This window comes from Salvelinus sp. IW2-2015, linkage group LG21, assembly GCF_002910315.2.
Source record: "Salvelinus sp. IW2-2015 linkage group LG21, ASM291031v2, whole genome shotgun sequence".
Lineage (NCBI taxonomy): Eukaryota > Metazoa > Chordata > Actinopteri > Salmoniformes > Salmonidae > Salvelinus > Salvelinus sp. IW2-2015.
Genome location: NC_036861.1, coordinates 2,076,945 through 2,089,073, shown reverse-complemented (window position 1 = coordinate 2,089,073; position 12,129 = coordinate 2,076,945).

Below are 12,129 nucleotides of genomic sequence, written 5' to 3'. Positions count from 1 at the left end.
AATTCTTGTTTTTTATAATTTTGTCCGATATACTTGGATGTGTAGTGTCAGCGTTTGTTGCTGGCATGTCATCCCTAAGTTTGCTTATCTTGCCAATGAAAAAGTCATTCAGTAGTTTTGCAATATCAGTGGGCTTTGTGTGAATGAGCCATCTGATTCAATAATTGAAGGAGCCGAGTTGGCTTTTTTCCCCCCAGAATTTCATTTAAGGTGCCCATAGCCTTTTTACTATCATTCTTTATATAATTTATCTTTGTTTCATAGTGTAGTTTATTAATTTTTTATTTAGTTAGTCACATGATTTCTTATTTTGCAGTACGTTTCCCAATCAGTTGTGCTGCCAGACTTAATTGCCATACCTTTTTGCCTCATCCTTCTCAACCATACAATGTTTCATATCCTCATCAATCCAAGGGGATTTTAACAGTTTTTACAGTAATTTTCTTAATGGGTGCGTGCTTATTAGTAACTGGAATAAGAAGTTTCATAAATGCGTCAAGTGCAGCGTCTGGTTGCTCCTCATTACACACCACAGACCAGCAATATTCCTTTACATCATCAACATACGATCACTACAAAACTTCTTGTATGACCTTATACACTATCTTTAGGCCCAGCCTTTGGAACTTTTGGTTTTCTAGATATGGCTTTTCATATTGTGATCACTACCAAGCTATGGATTTGGATACCTGCTTAAAGCAAATATCTGCAGCCTTAGTAAAAATGTGATCGATCACATGTTGATGGATTTTAATTAATGTCCTGTTTTGTAATTACCCTGGTAGGTTTGACTGACAACCTGAATCAGGTTGCAGGCACTGGTTACAGTTTTGAAGTTTTTTTTCTGAGTGGGCAGCTTGATGATAGCCAGTCAATATTTAATCACCCAGAAAATATACTTCTCTGTTGATATCACATACATTATCAAGCATTTCACACATGTTTATTCATGTAATGCCCGGGGTGTACCTGGGCCGGAGGACCTGGGCCCTAGGACCATGCGTCGGGACTGTCGCCGCCCGTGGTACTCCTTGCTGTCCCCAGTCCGCCTGGCCTTGCTGCTATTCCAGTTTCAGCTGTTCTGCTGCGGTTATGGAACCGCCACCTGTCCCAGACCTGTTGTTTTTTCAACTCTTGATGATCGGCTATGAAAAGCCAACTGAAAAATTTCATTGATTATTATTTTGACCATGCTTGTCAACTTATGAACATTTTTGAACATCTTGGCATAGTTCTGGTTATATATCCACCCGGCACAGCCAGAAGAGGAACTGGCCACCCCTCATAGCCTGGTTCCTCTCTAGGTTTCTTCCTAGGTTTTGGCCTTTTAGGGAGTTTTTCCTAGCCACCGTGCTTCTACACCTGCATTACTAGCTGTTTGGGGTTTTAGGCTGGGTGTCTGGTACAGCACTCGAGTATTAGCTGATGTACGAAGGGCTATATTAAAATAAAATTGATTGTTGAGTGTAGTGGAGGAAGGAGTCAGACGCAGGAGACAGAGAGTTCAGAGTAGCGTACTAATTTAATTACACAGAGGTGAACACGACGCCACTCCAAGTAAATGCTCCAACACATTAACGAGAACAAAATTCCAAAGACAACGTAACACTAACCGTGAACACACAGCATGTACAACCTGTACACAAAACAATCCCGCACACCCAGCAGGCCGGGCTGCTGGGTAATAAAGCCCCACTAATCACCCTAACCACAAACAGGTGTAACCAATAAACAAATAAGGAGGGGGAGGAAAAAGTCAGTAGCAGCTAGTAGGCCGGTGACGACGACCGCCGAGCGCCACCCGAACAGGAAGGGGAGCAACCTTCGGTAGGAGTCGTGACAATTCAGATACTGACTGTTAGCACTTGGTGGCCTATAGCAGCTTCCCACAGAATGGGCTTTACGTGAGGCAGATGAACCTGTGGCCATATTACTTGAACAGTATTTAACATGATACCATCTCTAAGATTTCCAGGAATGTGGTTCTGAATATAGACCGCAACACCGCCTCCGTTGGCATTTTTGTATTTTCGGTAGAGTGTTATAAACATGTATTGCTACCATTGTATCATCAAAGGTATTATCTAAGTGAGTTTCAGAGATAGTCAGAATATGAATGTCATCTGTTAAAAGCAAGTTATTGACTTCATAGATCTTGTTACTTGGCTACATATGTATATGGGCTGTTTTGGCACTCTTCTGTGTTTCTTGATTGTTTAATGCTTTACTGGGAAGCTTTTCAGATGTGACTTCACTCATGTTATTTACATTGGAGCTGATAGTGCCGGGTGAGCTGCGTAAAGTGGTCTTCCTACTATTGCACACCGCCTCAGTGCTAACAGTGTAACTCTGGTTTATAGGCTAATGATTACTGCTTCAATAGCTGTAGGATAAACAGATATATTCAGTGCAATTAGGGGTACATACATTAATTTACTTACATCGTGTTTGCCATGTGCTGGATCCAGTGCGGCAAAGCTGTTTCAGGTCTGTGGCTCTGTCATATCCTCACATGGTCTCTCCTATCATTGCTATGCAGAGACACACAATTAATCTTCTCCTTTCCCCTTCTGATAACCAGGTGGCGAATCGCATCTCTGCATGTCTGGCAGACATATCAGTGTGGATGACGGATCACCACCTCAAGCTGAACCTCGGCAAGACGGAGCTGCTCTTCCTCCCGGGGAAGGACTGCCGTTCCATGATCTTGCAATCACGGTTGACAACTCCATTGTGTCCTCCTCCCAGAGCGCTAAGAACCTTGGCGTGATCCTGGACCACACTGTCGTTCTCAACCAACATCAAGGCGGTGACCCGTTCCTGTAGGTTCATGCTCTACAACATTCGCAGTACGACCCTGCCTCACACAGGAAGCGGCGCAGGTCCTAATCAGGCACTGTGTCATCTCCCGTCTGGTTACTGCAACTCGCTGTTGGCTGGGCTCCTGCCTGGTGCAGTGAAAAAGTCAGTAGCAGCTAGTAGGCCGGTGACGACGACCGCCGAGCGCCACCCGAACAGGAAGGGGAGCCACCTTCGGTAGGAGTCGTGACAATTCAGATACTGACTGTTAGCACTTGGTGGCCTATAGCAGCTTCCCACAGAATGGGCTTTACGTGAGGCAGATGAACCTGTGGCCATATTACTTGAACAGTATTTAACATGATACCATCTCTAAGATTTACAGGAATGTGGTTCTGAATATAGACCGCAACACCGCCTCCGTTGGCATTTTTGTATTTTCGGTAGATGTTATAAACATGTATTGCTACCATTGTATCATCAAAGGTATTATCTAAGTGAGTTTCAGAGATAGTCAGAATATGAATGTCATCTGTTACAAGCAAGTTATTGACTTCATAGATCTTGTTACTTAGGCTACATATGTAATATGGGCTGTTTTGAGCACTCTTCTGTGTTTCTTGATTGTTTTTAATGCTTTACTGGGAAGCTTTTCAGATGTAGACTTACTCATGTTATTTACATTGGAGCTGATAGTGCCGGGTGAGCTGCGTAAAGTGGTCTTCCTACTATTGCACACCGCCTCAGTGCTAACAGTGTAACTCTGGTTTATAGGCTAATGATTACTGCTTACAATAGCTGTAGGATAAACAGATATATTCAGTGCAATTAGGGGTACATACATTAAATTACTTACATCGTGTTTGCCAATGTGCTGGATCCAGTGCGGCAAAGCTGTTTCAGGTCTGTGTAACTTCCAGGCTCAACATCTACACGGAGACCCCCGTTGCCAGAGAACGCTGAGATGTGTCTGTTACTTGAACTCTGTGAAGCATTTATTTGGGCTGCAATTTCTGAGGCTGGTAACTCTAATGAACTTTTCCTCTGCAGCAGAGGTTACTTCCTTTCCTGTTGCAGTCCTCATGAGAGCCAGTTTCATCATAGTGCTTGATGTTTTTTGAAACTGCACTTGACGAAACTTTCAAAGTCCTTGAAATGTTCCATATTGACTGACCTTCATGTCTTAAAGTAATGATGGACTGTCATTTCTAATTGTTTATTTGAGTTGTTCTTGCCATAATATCGACTTGGTATTTTACCAAATAAATAAGATAATTCTGTAGACCCGCCTACCTTGTCACAACACAACTGATTGGCTCAAACGCATTTAGAAGGAAAGAAATTCCACAAATGTACTTTTAACAAGGCACACCTGTTAATTGAAATGCATTCCAGGTGACTACCTCATGAAGCTGGTTGAGAGAATGCCAAGAGTGTGCRAAGCTGTCATCAAGGCAAAGGGTGGCTACTTTGAAGAATCTGAAACATAAAATATATTTTGATTTGTTTCACACTTTTTTGGTTACTACATGATTCCATATCTGTTATTTTATTGTTCTGATGTCTTCACTATTATTCTACAATGTAGAAAATAATAMAAATAAAGAAAAGCCCTGCAATGAGTAGGTGTGTCCAAACTTTTGACTGGTACTGTATATTTTGTGCACAATAAAGAAAATACATTTCAGGTCAAAATCTAAATTTTGCTCCCAACTTTGATCAAAGTTCAGAAAAATTATAGGCTATTCTTGATCTGACTGAGCTCGAATAAAAATWAATTWAAAAAAACGTGTCTACAAACATCCATCCACCAAACAACAACAAAACGACTCTCAGAGAATGAGTACCAAACCGGTAAATAGTCGTTTATAGATATGATAGGTCAGTCAGTTAGGTGGCTAGCTGAGGGCAAAGACTTCTATTGTAAAAACGGCTAGCTGGAGCTCGTCTGAGCGGTCGGCTGTGAATGCCCTCRCCCTCTAGTACTTAATGCTGATATAATTGGTTCTGACTCGCTACAGACTGTCCGGAAAGAACAGTACGGATGCATCTTAGACCAGGACTTTTATTATCTTCATCACCACCACACACTATAGTATTCACACTCACAGACAGAAATCATCAGTTTACATAGGATGGACTTGTGGTTCTGACAAGTAAGAACAATTATAAACTGGGTGGTTCGAGCCCTGAATGCTGATTGGCTGACGGCCGTGGTATTATCAGACCGTATACCACGGGTATGACAAAACATTTGTTTTTCCTGCACTAATTATGTTGGTAACCAGTTTATAATAGCAATAAAGCACCTCGGGGGTTTGTGGTATATCCGCGATGCGTCGTGCATAAGAACAGCCCTTATAATGGCCATATACGACACACCCTCATGCCTTATTGCTTAAATATACAATGTTGTAAGCTATGCAAAAGGAATATCTACACAGGAAATAATGGCATAACATCTATACAGGGATATTCACATAMCAGCATGCACATTTACAGCTGTGTATGTATAAACATCTCGCTGGAGAGAGAGAGAACTAATTACTGAGAAAGGTGAGATTTATGGCCCTCTCTCTCAGGACTGGTGGAGATCTTATCTGATCTGTGTCTAGTTCCACAGAGTCATAMATCGTACTGTGCATGAGGGAGCACAAGGACAGTCTACTACARGCTACATAGGAATTAACCATCTCTGAACAATAACATATACTGCAAAACGCTCATGCATTCAATGCAATACATGCAATTATAAACGACATTCACATGGAGTATCTGAAATATATACTGAACAAAAATATAAACGCAACATGCAACAATTTCAAAGATTTTACTGAGTTACAGTTCAAAGAAGGAAATCACTCAATTTAAATAAACTCATTAGGCCCTAATTTATGGATTTGACATGACTGGTCAGGGGCGCAGCAATGGGCCCACCCACCAGGGAGCAAGGCCCACCCACTGGGGAGCCAGGCCAAGCTAATCAGAATGAGTTGTTCCCCACAAAAAGGCTTTATTACAGACAGAAATATATATATTTTTTTGTTTAGTATACATAATCCGCAGCAGTACTATTCAGCTACAGATTGAACAAGATAATTAGGCCAAAGGTGATTGCTTCCAGTCAATCACCATAAAGTAGCATTAACCCTCCCAACAACAAACCCGACAACTCACTTATTCCTAAAATAAACACACTGATACTTTGGTCGGCAGCCAAATCTGCAGACAATGATAGCAACTCTGACCTCGAGGGGAAGGGGTCAGAGTCCAAATGTGCATTCGGGCACTCTGATTGGTGGAAACCAGGAGGCTGTGATAGACAGCTGAGAAGAGGACTATGGGGAAAGTCACATGCACAGGCATGTTTTTTGTTGTTTTTTTGTTGCATCTATTGCAGTAACGTCGACGGGCTCTTATAACTTAGCGAGCTAGAAGGATAAAGTAATAAGCTAACTTTAAACGGAGCCTACCTTAGCAGGAGCAAAAAATAGGCTTCTAAGTTCTCATAATAACTTTGCTTTACAGTGAGCAGGCTACTGAGACAGACAGGGATTTGGCGCTCAGCAGTGAGGCTGAAGCAGGCTGCAATGCATGCAGGAGGAAACAGAGGAGACAGAGAGAGAGAGAGAGGAAGCAAAGCAGAGTGACATTAGTACAGTGGTTCTCAAACTTGGGGTCTGGTCCCCATGTGGGGTCCACTAAGAAAATCTGTACTAATCTTATCAAACAAGTTAGGAACCTTAATAAAGAAGATATGTTTCAATATGAACATCTCCACATGGCGTATATTTATTTTCGGGCTCCATTAAATTGCAATCAGAATACAGTTCTAAAATGTCATATGTTTTCGTTTGTATCGTGATTGTTCATCATATCTCGATCTCCCACTGGACTTTATAGTTTATTATATTAATACAGAATCGGAAGTAATATTCTAATAATTCATGTGAATGTGATAATACGATCATGTGTGTTCCATTGATGTCTGTTTGTTCGGAGGCTTGATTAATAATGCCCTAAATAAAAWWWAAWAAAAWAAAATAAAAATAATAATAAATAAAAAAACACCAAATGCCTTTACATACATAATAAAATTAAATAAACATTTACTTAAAAAATAGAACACGTTATTGCACAAATGAGAAACCGTCGTTCCTTGTGTTAACACTGAAAAAGACGCAGTTTGGGTAATGTGAACGCTATGTAGTTTGAAAAAACAGATATCTATGTAAAGAGTTGATTGTTTTATGCAATTCATCATTACAACTGACTGAACTGTCGCTGATGCTACGTGTCAGTATGAATCATTTCTCGTATTTCCCCTCTTTTAGGGGTATAACAGTACATTTATATAGCTAATAGGCTATACAGTGCATTCGGAAAGTATTCAGACCCTTCACTTTTTCCACATTTTGTTACGTTACAGCCTTATTCTAAAATGGTTTAAATATGTTTTTCCCTTCATCAATCTGAACTCAATACACCATAATGACAAAGTAAAAACTGTTTTTTAGAAGGAAACAAAAGGAAGGAAACAAAACAAGGAAACAAAACAAACATTTACATAAGTATTCAGACCCTTTATTCAGACCCTTTCTGTATTCAGAACCTTTCTGTATTCAGACCCTTTCTGTATTCAGACCCTTTCTGTACTTTGTTGAAGCATGTTTGGCAGCGATTACAGCCTCGAGTCTTCTTGGGTATGACGCTACAAGCTTGGCAACTCTGTATTTGGGGAGTTTCTCCCATTCTTCTCTGCAGATCCTCTCAAGCTCTGTCAGGTTGAATGGGGMKCGTCGCTGCACAGCKATTTTCAGGTCTCTCCAGAGATGTTCGATCAGTGATGATATGTTATGTTTCATATGGTATGTATTCATTTGTGGATGTCCATCATCTATTTTGTATAATATGTTTCGAATTACAATTCATATAATATGTTACGAATTGTAATTTGTGCATGCAATTGAGTTTCCTGCAGTTGGGGAGCGTCGCTGCGCAGCTATTTTTGTTGTTGTTGATGGAACGTTGGGGGAGCGCTTCAGAGATGCATCTCTCCAACAGCATAATGGGGAGGCGCACTGGGAATGGACAAGCAAAATATTTTGAGCCCCTGCCTTTGACAAAGTGGGCACTGCTTATCAAAGGGCGGCATCAGCGCTCACCTAAAAAGCCCATATGCCACTGGTTGAGGGGAATTGTCATTGTTTTAGGGCAGAATTATGTGAGGTTTTATGTGTTGTTGTTGGAGGTGTATCTTGGTCAGTTTAGCCTAGAAAATGCTGCCCCCGTCAATCTGTTGCCACAGGCGGCCACCTAATCCTGCCTAATGAGCGGGCCGGCCATGTCAGTGTCATATCATTGATTCACAGTGTTATATTATTGATACTCAGAGTCATATTTTGGATGCTTTGTTGATGTTTATTACAGAACTATCCTCTACCACCTCCACCACCACCTCCCACCACCTCCACCCTCTCCCACCATGAGCCCAGGATATCCAGGGGATGCAGTTGGTCCTCCAACACAGCTGCGCCAAGAAGCTTTACTGAGGGGAAATCAGCATCAGGTAGTCCACCCAGTTGTGGCTGAGATYCCTCAATGCMATGAGGTGATGGGCCTGGTGTTGGGCCTGGAGCCACCCAGGGTAGAGGTCTCCCTGAAAGAGAGGGAACAGCTGAGTCATCAGGGGAGYGGTGGCTTGGTGTGCCTCCCAGCAGCGAGGGCCCAGRYGGAACCCAAGCTCTCTACGGAGGCTCCTGWAGTGGCACCGTCAGTGCCAATGTATTCGGTGAGGAGGCTCCCAAAGGTAAATGCTAATCTATCCATCGGTGTACAGTACAACATATTTATTTCCCATGAAGCAGACTTGTAGCTTATACTTCAAGATGTATATTCTTCAAGTCACTCACCCCACTCTTATTGAAACAGTGAGGTGTCATACCATTGATATGCAGTGTCATGTTAATGATAAGCAGTGTCATGTTTTGGTTGTTTGGTTGATGTTTATTACAGACCTATCCTCCTCCACCACCACCCTCCATGAGGCCCGGGTGGCCAGGGGATCCCTGTGGTCCTCAACCTGTTCCAACAACCTGCACACATGGAAGAGATGAGGAAAGACAGTCTTTTGTTAACAGCAGTGAACCTAGAGGCCTGGCATGTATGACTTTGAGTAAGCGTGCAAGTAACTAACAGGAATAGTGTCATTTATGGAGACGGCTTCAACGTTTATTGGGATGAATCTTKTCCTGGAGGCAGCGCTGAGTGGTTTCTGCTAGATTGGCCAGCCGCAATGTCAAAATTGTCTATATTGTAAAAATTTCAGAGAAACCAAAATGTCTTAATTTAAGGTTAGGGTTAGGCATAAGGTTAGCAGTGTGGTTAAGGTTAGGGGTAAGGTTAGGGGTATGTATAATGTGATTTTATGACTTAGTGGTTGTGCAAGCTAGTGACCACCCTGAAGAGCTGCCTTCAGTACATGAGTCATCCCAATAAATGTCAACCTGCCTTTAATCAGGCTGGTGCCTTGTACTGCCTACAGAGGGTTGAGGCTGTGTCCATCTGTCCTACTTGTCACAGACCCACGGAGCAGGATGTCCTGGGCCAGGAATGGAAGAACAGCACCATGACTAAATGTCCTGCAGTCCACAACTGACCTGCTCAACGCCCCGTGGACCTGCTGCTGAGCCTCTCATTGTGAAGGCCAAGACCTGCGGAGAGGGCTGGCTTGGCTTTTGCCGTAAGAAGGAGGCACACCTGCTGGAGGATTCCCCAAAATCTGTGAGAAACCTGCTCTTCATATCCTGTCCAGAAACATTAGTGGACTAATACACAGCATCTGTGCATATTTTGCACACTGAGTTTGTAGATGGAAAATGTTTATTGAGTGATAGTTAAAGATAGAGAACGGTAGATGGCTAAAGATTGATTCTCATTCCTATCCTTTYCTCTGTCAGATTGTCTGGGATCCTATGCTCAACAGGTGGGTGGGTACGAGGGTACCASAGGAGGAGGTATGAACTTTCAACTGACCTTCTATATTAAAGCAATTGTATGAACTGTGTGTTATTACATTGCTTTTACTAATTGTTTTTAAATTGTATTGATAGATATTTCTTTACAGAGCATGCCTCTACCACCTCCCTCACCAATTGGGATGTACCCCCCTCCACCAATGGGGGACACAGGCTATCTGGGGGACTCTGGTAGTCTTCCCAAGGGTATCAATATTACAGCAGGTGCCTACATGAGACCTAACTTCTCATACTGCTTCAGCCAATCATGGCTCTGTCTGGTGTCTAAGTTTTCCCCCTACTTACAGCAGGTCTGTGCGGTGACCCTAACCCCCAAATGAACCTGAATGGGAATGTAACCGAGGCCCCCAGCCAGTGGCAAACCCGGACCACAGCTGTTCATGACAGACATGTATGCTCTGATGGCACCGATGGAAGTCCCACCTGACGGTCAGTATTGGTTATAAGCTGTTCTTGCTATTCTTCTTCATGCTTGACAGGCTGGTGGAGCTAAGGAAAGSTCCCACCTTTTTGACACCCTATTTGCTGGTAGTGGTCAGACTCCCATCAGTGCTTTTACTCTGGACCTCCCAGTATGCCATAAAGTTAGACAGCAGCCTTTCGGACACAATCTACAGAATTCAGTCATTAATTCAGTCTACAGTCGTATTCATTTATATTTGAATTGTGTTTAGATGTTTGTAAAAGACAGTGAGGGAGAAATAGTGAGATACGGTATATTTTCAGAGAATTCAGCATGGTGGAATGGGAACTTTGCCTAAAATGCCATGCCCAAATGCCACCCCAATTCAAGAATGACCCATTAGCTACCAAGCATGAGAACCAAAAAGGCAGTTTTAATAAAAAAGTAGCAGTATTTATATCCTCTGGATTTGCCGTAAATTGTTGTGGGATAATTAGGAGTACAGTACAGCGATACCTTCCATCCCTGGATTGAAGTACGGAGGTGCATATATATTCGCGTATGGTTGTTTCAACTAGGACAGCATTTATTCTAGTCTAAATGTTTTGACTTGACCTAGGATTACAGGATAGGATCAAAGAATCACAGAATCATAATGCAGCCTATAGAAGCGCAATGACACTATTCTTCCACTAGAGGACACCATCCACTTTGGTAAACCACCTTGAACTCAATACAATTAGTGTGAGGCATAGAGATGGATAGAGGGCACATTTGCCACAAAGATAGAGTGTGTCCTCTCTTTCGCTCTCTATGGCTCACACTCATTGTAATGGAGAGAATCAAACACTGGATGTCAGTGTGGTACCACCATGGTACACTAAAATCCTTATCTGAATCAGTGAATGTGTTAGTCACTAAGACCAACACCAGTGATTTATGATATTGTAAACATGCCCGAATGAAAGCACACTATAGAAAAGTAGCTAGTTTGTCAAAGTCCCACTGGTCGGTAAGTGCACTGGACTTTTACAAAAGCATTCAAAGTTTGGAAAAATTGAGTCATACATGCAGTGCCAACTTGTTTGGAAAATGTGCCTCACAGCTCACACTCCTTTCTGCCAGTTACTGTAGCAGTGTTATTCAATACTGTCACTACATCACTGTCAGGTAACTAGCTATATAGGCCTATGATTATTTGTACCACATTTGGTTGAACCAACCAAATAACAATGTTTATTTTGTGGCAAATATGTTGCATTGTGTACACAGTGCGGTTTCCCTGTGGGGAATGCCTGTTTATGGGCATATGAAGGCAAATGACATTCCACTAACTATAACAGACATATTAATGAAGAACAAATCACGACTACTGTGTGCTTATCATCTTCCATTGTGTTACATGCTTATCTGTATGTCACACCTGTTTACGATTTACAGTATTTATAATAACATATATATATATATTTTTTTTACAGTTTTTTTTACAGTATTAGTCCAGATGAGATGGACATTTGTCTTCTGCTTTTTTCCCCACACCCTCCGATACACACACACACACACACACACACACACACACACACACACAGACACACACACACACATTAGTATTGGAGAGCATGGAGCAGAGGGCATTCACAGTGCAGTACCCAATGAGCAGTTCCCTTGACCAAGTTCCTTGAACATTACACGTTAATGCAAAAACAGAATGATKAATAAATATCCTGGATGGCTTTGCTTTTTGATTATCTCGCCACCAAAAGAGATACATGATCTTATTTTATTAAGGATGTCACAATGTGTCTTCCTTCCACTATTTGCACAGCAGCTGTGTGTAATCACGGCGGCTAGCTAAATGACGGTGAGCTGTGATTGTTATGTCTTTCTTGA